Here is an 8,165-nt window from a genome sequence, read left to right on the forward strand (position 1 = left end):
GGCGAGCAAGGTCAGCTCGGCAAGGAACTCCAAGGTCGGCGAGCAAGGTCCGCTCCACGACTTCCTTCTTGACGAGCAAGATTAGCTCAGCAAGGAACTCCAAAGAAGGCGAGCAAGGTCCGCTCCGCGACTCCCTTCTCGGCAAGCAAGGTCAGCTCGGTAAGGAACTCCAAGGCAAGCTAGGTCTGCTCCACGACTTGCTTCTTGGTGAGCAAGATCAGCTCAGCAAGGAACTCCAAGGCGAGCTAGGTCCGGTCCGCGACTTGCTTCTTCGCAAGTAAGACCAGCTCGACAAGGAACTCCAAAAAAGGCGAGCAAGGTTAGCTCGGCAAGGAACTCCAAAGAAGGCGAGCAAGGTCAGCTCGACAAGAAACTCCAAGGCGAGCTAGGTCCGCTCCGCGACTTGCTTCTTAGCAAGCAAGATCAGCTCAGCAAGGAACTCCAAGAGCGGGAGCAAGGTTCGCTTCGCGACTTGCTTCTTGGCGAGCAAGATCAGCTCGGAAAGGAACTCTAAGGTCGGCAAGCAAGGTCCGCTCGGCGACTCCTTTCTTGGCGAGCAAGGTTTGCTCGGCAAAGAAATCCAAGGTCGACGAGCAAGGTCAGGTCAGCGACTTTCTTCTTGGCGAGCAAGGTCAGCTCGGCAAGGAACTCCAAGGTCGGCGAGCAAAGTTCGCTTCGCGACTTCCTTCTTGGCGAGCAAGATCAGCTCAGCAAGGAACTCCAAAGAAGGCAAGCAAGGTCCGCTCCGCGACTCCCTTCTCGGTGAGCAAGGTCAGCTCGGCAAGGAACTCCAAGGCGAGCTAGGTCTGCTCCGCGATTTGCTTCTTGGCGAGCAAGATCAGCTCGGCAAGGAACTCCAAGAGCAGGAGGAAGGTCCGATTCGCGACTTGCTTTTTGGCGAGCAAGATCAGCTCGGCAACGAACTCCAAGGCGAGCTAGGTCCGGTCCGCGGCTTGCTTCTTGGCGAGCAAGACCAGCTCAGCAAGGAACTCCAAAGAAGGCGAGCAAGGTCAGCTCGGCAAGGAACTCCAAGGCGAGCTAGGTCCGCTTCACGACTTGCTTCTTGGCGAGCAAGATCAGCTCGGCAAGGAACTCTAAGAGCGGAAGCAAGGTCCGATCTACGACTTGCTTCTTGGTGAGCAAGATCAGCTCGACAAGGAACTCCAAAGAAGACGAACAAGGTCCGCTCCGCAACTTTCCTCTTGGCAAGTAAGATCAGCTCGGCAAGAAACTCCAAGGTATGCGAGGAAGGTCCGCTCCGCGACTTGTCTCTTGGCGAGCAAGATCAACTCGGCAAGGAACTCCAACGTTGGCGAGCAAGGTCCGCTCTGCGACTTCTTTCTTGGCGAGTAAGATCAGCTCGGCAAGGAACTCCAAGGTCGGCGAGCAAGGTTCCCTCCGCGACTCCCTTCTTGGCGAGCAAGGTCAGCTCGGCAAGGAACTCCAAGGTGAGCTAGGTCCGCTCTGCGACTTGCTTTTTGGCGAGCAAGATCAGCTCGGCAAGGAACTCCAAGAGCGGGAGCAAGGTCCGCTCCGCGACTTGCTCAAGGAACTCCAAAGAAGGCGAGCAAGGTCTGCTCCGCGACTTTCTTCTTGGCGAGCAAAGTCTGCTCGGCAAGGAATTCTGAAGTTGATTAAAACCATCGACAAACCTCTTACCGAGTAAAATTCATCCGACAAGGAATTCCAGAGTTGAAAAAATCATCAACAAACCTCTTGCCAAGCAAAATCTGACTGACAAGGAATTCCAAAGTTGATCAAAACCATCAACAAACCTCTTGCTGAGCAAAATCCGACCGGCAAGGAATTCCAAAGTTGATCAAAACCATCAACAAATCTCTTGCCGAGCAAAATCCGCCCTTCAAGGAATTTTGATCTTTCCGTCAAAATGATTGTTAGTTGCCTCTTGGACCGCACTAAATTTGCTTGGTGAGGCAAAAATACAATAATTCTCAAGAAAATGGTCTGCTTGTTTCATTGTGCCAATGGCAAAAAGGGTTACAAAAATAGAACTAAGAACAAAACTTTAGATTGGCAGAGTTCGATGTTCTGAAAATGGATCGGCCATTTACATTCTGCAAGTTTTATGCCCCGTTTCCTCTGCCTTCTTATAGACGTCTTCCAAAAACCGAACTCCCTATATCTCTTCCATGGTGGTTTGCATGGCCATCATCTTGTCCGACTGCGTGAACCTTTCGCACTACTCTCTTATTCTCTACTACCGGACTTGTCATCACGGTAGCTGCGGCTGCATCGTCTTCGACTCGGATGTGCTCATTGATGCGCTGCATTAGTTGGCCTATGGATGTCGGCTAGTTCATGGTAAGCGAGTCCCGCAGCCTATGTCCGACCGGGAGACCGCGCTTATATTGGGTGATTGCCAGGTTGATCGGGTAATGTAAAATCTCGTTGAAGGTTTCCCAGTGTCTGGAGTTGTATGCCTTGAGTGTGTCGCTCAACTCCATTTTGACACTGAGAAGGTGGTCCACCTCCTTTGGCGTTTTGGTGTTGGTCTTGAAACGAGTCACAAATGCTTCCGCCAACTGCTGCCACCTTTCGATGCTTCCCTCCGGCAGCCTCTCAAACCATTTCAAGCCTAGCTCGGCCAAACTTGATGGAAAAATAAGGCACATAAGAGCGTCATTGCGCCTATGTCCGGCCATGACCTGCCGGAAGTGGCTTACATGCATGTATGGATCGGTCTTTCCATCGTAGAGCGTAAACTTGGGCTGGTGAAAGCCCGAGAGAAGTGGTGTGGTTTTTATCTCAAGGGAGAAGGGAGTGGCACTCAATCTCGCCAAATCTGTGTCTAGAAGGAGGGGCACAACTGGGCGGGGTGGTGGCATTACGACTTCTTCATTGGCATGACCCCCGTAAGATAGCCGCTGGAGCGTCGGCACCCGCTGAGTCTCTCGCCGGCGAGCCCGCTCCTTCAAGACTGCCCGCAAGTCCTTTGAGCAAGCAGAATGGGAATACCTCGACGTCGTCGCCGGATGTGAGGGCTGATAGGTACTGTCTTGCACGCTAGACCTCTTTTCAGGCGCGTCGGACTCTCCAACCCTGTAGCTTCTGGTGATAGAAAGAGAGGGAGTGTGCCGCTGGCTCTAACTGCCTGAACAGCGTGGTTTGGTACACTCACTGTGGTCTCCCACTCCAGCAACACCCTTCCTTTTGACGTGTCGTTTGAGATCTTCCATCTCCGCCACCATTCTCCGGATGACGGCGTCTTGGCCCTTAACTTGTTCTCCAGACGTCTGGCGTGTGATTCTCTTCTCCGCCTGTGTCCGTCTGGGCCCCGAGAGTGACCAAAACTCCTTCCGCGCTTATCCCGCGCATCTCTTGAATGTCCTCCTGTGGAAGTCTCCAGCTCCGCCATGGGTGGAATGGCGGGGAGTCCGTCTCTCCGTCTGGCTGACTCCAGGGTAACTCCATCGATGGCAAACAACGGTATCTCGTCGTTGTTCACCATGGAAGGCGATCAGAAGAGCTTGGAAGACAAGGTTTTGTCTATCAAGTTCCCATAGACGGCGCCAATTATACAGGGAGCAAACATTCCGGCGAGCCCGTACTCCTTTCTTCCAAGCTCCCTGTCTGTCCGATCGACCTGCGAATACAATAGCGGTAAGCTACCTGGCAGTGTGTGGCCGGAAAATCCCTTTGACGATCAAGTTAGCACACAATCAGGGATAGAGAGAGAGAGAGGAGAGAGTTTTATGTTTAGAGTGTTCTCACCAAATGATCTTCCATGCCTAGCATGGGGGGCGCAGTCATGCTTATACACTTTTTTGCGCTTACCTCTGCATCCATTCGCTCATTGACACGTGAAGCTGCTCTCCCATCTGTCAGCACAAATTCAACCAAACATCACCTAATCAACCCACTAATTGACATCGGCGGGAATGGGCAGTCCGGCGTAATTATCTCGGCCTCCTTCGACCGAGCTACTTATCGAGCCTAACAATGCCACTCGTTGAGCTCCATCACAACCGAACTCCGTAGCACCCCAGTACGGTCGAGCTCCAGACAGGTTAGGCCGGTCCAAGGGAGATCTTCCCGCCGAGCTACATGCGCGACCATAAGACCCGGATTGGCAGATGATCATCTCGGCCTCCTTCGACCGAGCTACTTATCAAGCTCAACAGTGCCACTCGCCGAGCTCCATTACAATCGAGCTCAGCAGCACTCCGGTGCGACTGTGCTCTAGACAAGTTAGGCTGGTCTGCGGCAGATCATGATCACCGAGCTAAAAAAAGCGAACAAGAGAAGACAAGCTGGCAGAGGATCTTCTCGGCCAACTCTGGTCTGAACTTCGGCCGAGCAAGCTTCACCTCAGCTTGGCCCAACCCAGCTCGGCCCAAATACGCTTGGACTACATTCAGCCCGGCCAGAACCGCAGCCCAAGCCGAGATTACAAAAATCCCCCTCTCACCCGTTACATTAGCAAAAAAATACACCGAAGGGTTTTTATTTTTTTGGAGTAAAAGTTTTGGAATGTCACGTCATATCCACTACATTGTCACATTTAGAAAAAATACACTAATGAGTTTTTAATTTTTTTGGAGTGTCACATCGTTAGAGTGTTACATTAATACTTGTCACATTAATAAAAGGGTATAATTGTCCACCAAAATACTACCAAAATCAAGAATAGGACCACATGGAAAGAAACTCTCCACTAATAGGAGTAAATAAAAAAAAACTTGGGACTAATTGGAGTAATTGTTTATGAGATAGGATTTATTGGTAAATATTCCTAGATTTTAATTAGTAAAACTAAACCTTTTTTTTTTTGGTTAACAGAACCCAATTTAAATTTTGAATTCAAATTTATTCACCAAAGAAAAAAAGATTTTCTAGAAATATATATTCCAATTAATATTTTGATCTCGTCATTAAACATAAATATTTATAATGATGTTTCATCTCTTAATAACCAAGCAATTTCATTTTTTTTTATTTAAATTTTGAATTCAACCTTGCAAACTAAAAAAAATTTCCATAAACATTTTTTGACATGACTATAATCAAACCCAACAGTGCCAGCCAGAACACAAAGCAAATGCACAAAAAAAAAGAAAAAAAAGAATAGTAGAGACGAGGGATTTGGAGGCAAAAGGCATGTGAAATTGGTCCCTATATATATTTTTTATTTTTTATTTTTACATTTCCTATACTAACTACAAAAACCCATAAATATAGAACATGCCCGGGTTATAGAAAAAAAATAAATGAATAAAATAAAATAATGTTTGCTTTCTCACTCATCTTCTTTGCTCTCTTTACCTTTCTCTCTCCACTCCTCTAATTTCAAACCCTCTTCCTATAATTTCTTTCAAAACTACAATCCATCTTATGGACAACAACCTAAGATTCGAAAATCCTTACTGCCAATCTGAATTTGAAATCACCATTTCCATGTAGTGACACCACCATCACCGACAACAACCCCCTCTGAAACCACCCTCAATGCCACCTCAGAAATTCTCTTCCACGCCTACTCCAACGCGATGCCGTAGGGCCAAAACCTTATCCGCGACTATCTACGTGAATATTACCATCGGTTGCGACTTCAGCAGGTATCGTACGCCGATAGCTCGTATGGATCCAGTGCTTTCCGTTCTGAAAATGCTACACTTAGACTGACCCAATCTTCAGTCTGACCAAATTGACTTGCCGGGCGGTATAACAATTTTGGTTTTGACCCTTCACTTGTTGTATTCCGAACTCGGATTTGTATGGTTTTAAATGGGGATTCATATATTGTTTCCCTTGTCTCCCCTCTATTTTGGTTATTGGATTGTAGTTGTGCGTTTGGAACAAGTTGCTTGCTTGTTTTTTCAAATCTTTGTTGTCCAGATTTTTGCTCCTCCACTCGAGCGGCCATTCTTGCGCTCGAGCGGGCTTTGCAATCTTTGCTCCTCCGCTCGAGCGGCACTTCTCACGCTTGAGTGGGGTTTGTGAACTCTCAACACTTTGCAGGTCTGCAAAACTACTGGGAGAGTGTTTTCTACGCTTACGCTCAAGCGGGTGGGCACTCGAGCGGCCCTTCCTACGTTCGAGAGTTGGTCTGTCGTTTGCAAAATTACTGGATGTGTGTTTTCTACACTCAAGCGCGATTTCTTATGCTAGAGCGATGAGCATTCGTTGTATCTTATTGCTTGAGCGGCCTTTATTGCGCTCGAGCGAAACAACTTTTTCTATGTTTAACACTCGAGCGTCAACTCTTCAGCTCGAGCGGACTGTGTATATATCAGACCGCAAAAGTGATATTTTACATCACTTTTTCATTATTTTCTCTCTCTAAAACTTTCTAAAAACCTAGGTCTTGACTCTCTCTCTCTAAAACACACACACTCTCTCTTTATATTTTGGCTTAGATCTTTTGGGTTCTCTACCCTAGTGTCTTTGAGAAAAAGTTAGAGCTTTCCAAGAGCTTCATTTTGATTCGATTGAAACTTGGTCTCGGCGTTGTTAAGGGTGTTCTACTTTGCTTTGCTTGGTCTTCTCTTCTTGAGGTGGGGATTTTCTACACTCTAATAAGGTTTTTAACTTAGTTATTTGTCATTGTGTAACAATGGTAGGATTTAAGGGTAATGTGAACAAACTTAGGGTTTGGGTGTAAAATGAAAAGAGGGGTTTTTGGCAAATGAGAAATAAATGATTGTGGGGTTTGAAAATGATGTTGTATGGGATCAAAATTGTTGAATTTGGTACTTGGTTGATACTTGGGAACAATGGGGTTTGCCCTAGAATGACTATGATATTTATTTTGTATAAATAAATGAAATTGGTGTTGTAAACATGAAATTGAACGAGTATTGAAATAAATGGTGGAATTGAGTAGATGATAAGTCTCATCTTTGGAATTTGGAATAAATTATCTATCTTGAGATTATATATCTGTTTAGAAATATCTGTATTGGGCTACCAGTGGAGGATAATTATGATTGTTGTAGAAATTGCATGAGGATTATGTGAATTAAAACTTATCCATGGTTGGTTATCATTGACTATGATCAAGTTTTAAATACATTGTATATGTATGATTTGTTTGGAAGGAGAAATAGGATGTACTCCATGTATGATTATGTGTTTAAATACATTGTATATGCATGATTGTTTGTGAGGAGAAAGGGGATACACTCCACTATTTGGGAGAAGAAAAAGGATAGTGTAACGCCCTCAAAATAAATGCATAAATCAATCATTCATAATATCCATGGACATGAGAAAATAAAATATATTCATTCATCAGAGTGTTTTCCACAAAAGGTGTTACGTGTTGACAACAAAAGTAAATGTCCTACGGGCTTACAACTTTCCAAGTCAACACTTGGTTACAACAAAAAAGGGTCAAAAGCTCTTTACAATTAAATCCCTCTGCTTGGAAATAAAAACATGTAACACAAAAGAGATATCAACAAAAGAAGCCTGTTGCCTCTAAATCACCCAAGCTAGGTCCTTGGAGGCGGCATATCTCCTGTACCTGAAAGTAGAGATATGCTAAACCAAATATGAGATATAACTAAAACGTTAGCATCTGATAAATGTTCAACACATGAACATCGATTTACACAATTTCTATGACCCATCAACATTGATATTCATCTTTCAACTCGGTTTCATTTCTATTTCCAATTCACTTTCTTTGACATGGTTCATCCATCCAAATAATTCTAATGAGACTACAACTCATAAAAAAAGACACTTCAATTCATCAATGATTCAAAATGAGACTACAACTCATATTATCAATACTTCAATCATCAACGTCATTCAAACGTAATTAAGATTTCGGACTTAGTTATCCATGGAGTCCATCCCCTATCTCCTCCCAAACCATGGAGTACATCCCCTATCTCTTCCCAAACCATGGAGTACATCCCCTTTCTCCTCCCAAACGAAATACATATGCAATGCATTTAAATACTTTTTTATATACAATAATCAATTAAAGCACATATTCAATGTGTCAATCCAACCGTCATATTCAATGACATAATTCAATTGATTAGTTTTAGTTTACCTAATTATCGTGCAGTTCTACAAGAATCATGGCTATTCTTCACCGATAGCCCAAAACAGTTATTTCTAAACAGATGATTAGATTTATCAAACAGATAATTCATCACATGTACCATAGATGAGTGATTTATCAATCCAAC

The sequence above is a fragment of the Camellia sinensis genome, chromosome 6 (genome assembly GCF_055761805.1).
Source record: "Camellia sinensis isolate YWXY chromosome 6, ASM5576180v1, whole genome shotgun sequence".
Lineage (NCBI taxonomy): Eukaryota > Viridiplantae > Streptophyta > Magnoliopsida > Ericales > Theaceae > Camellia > Camellia sinensis.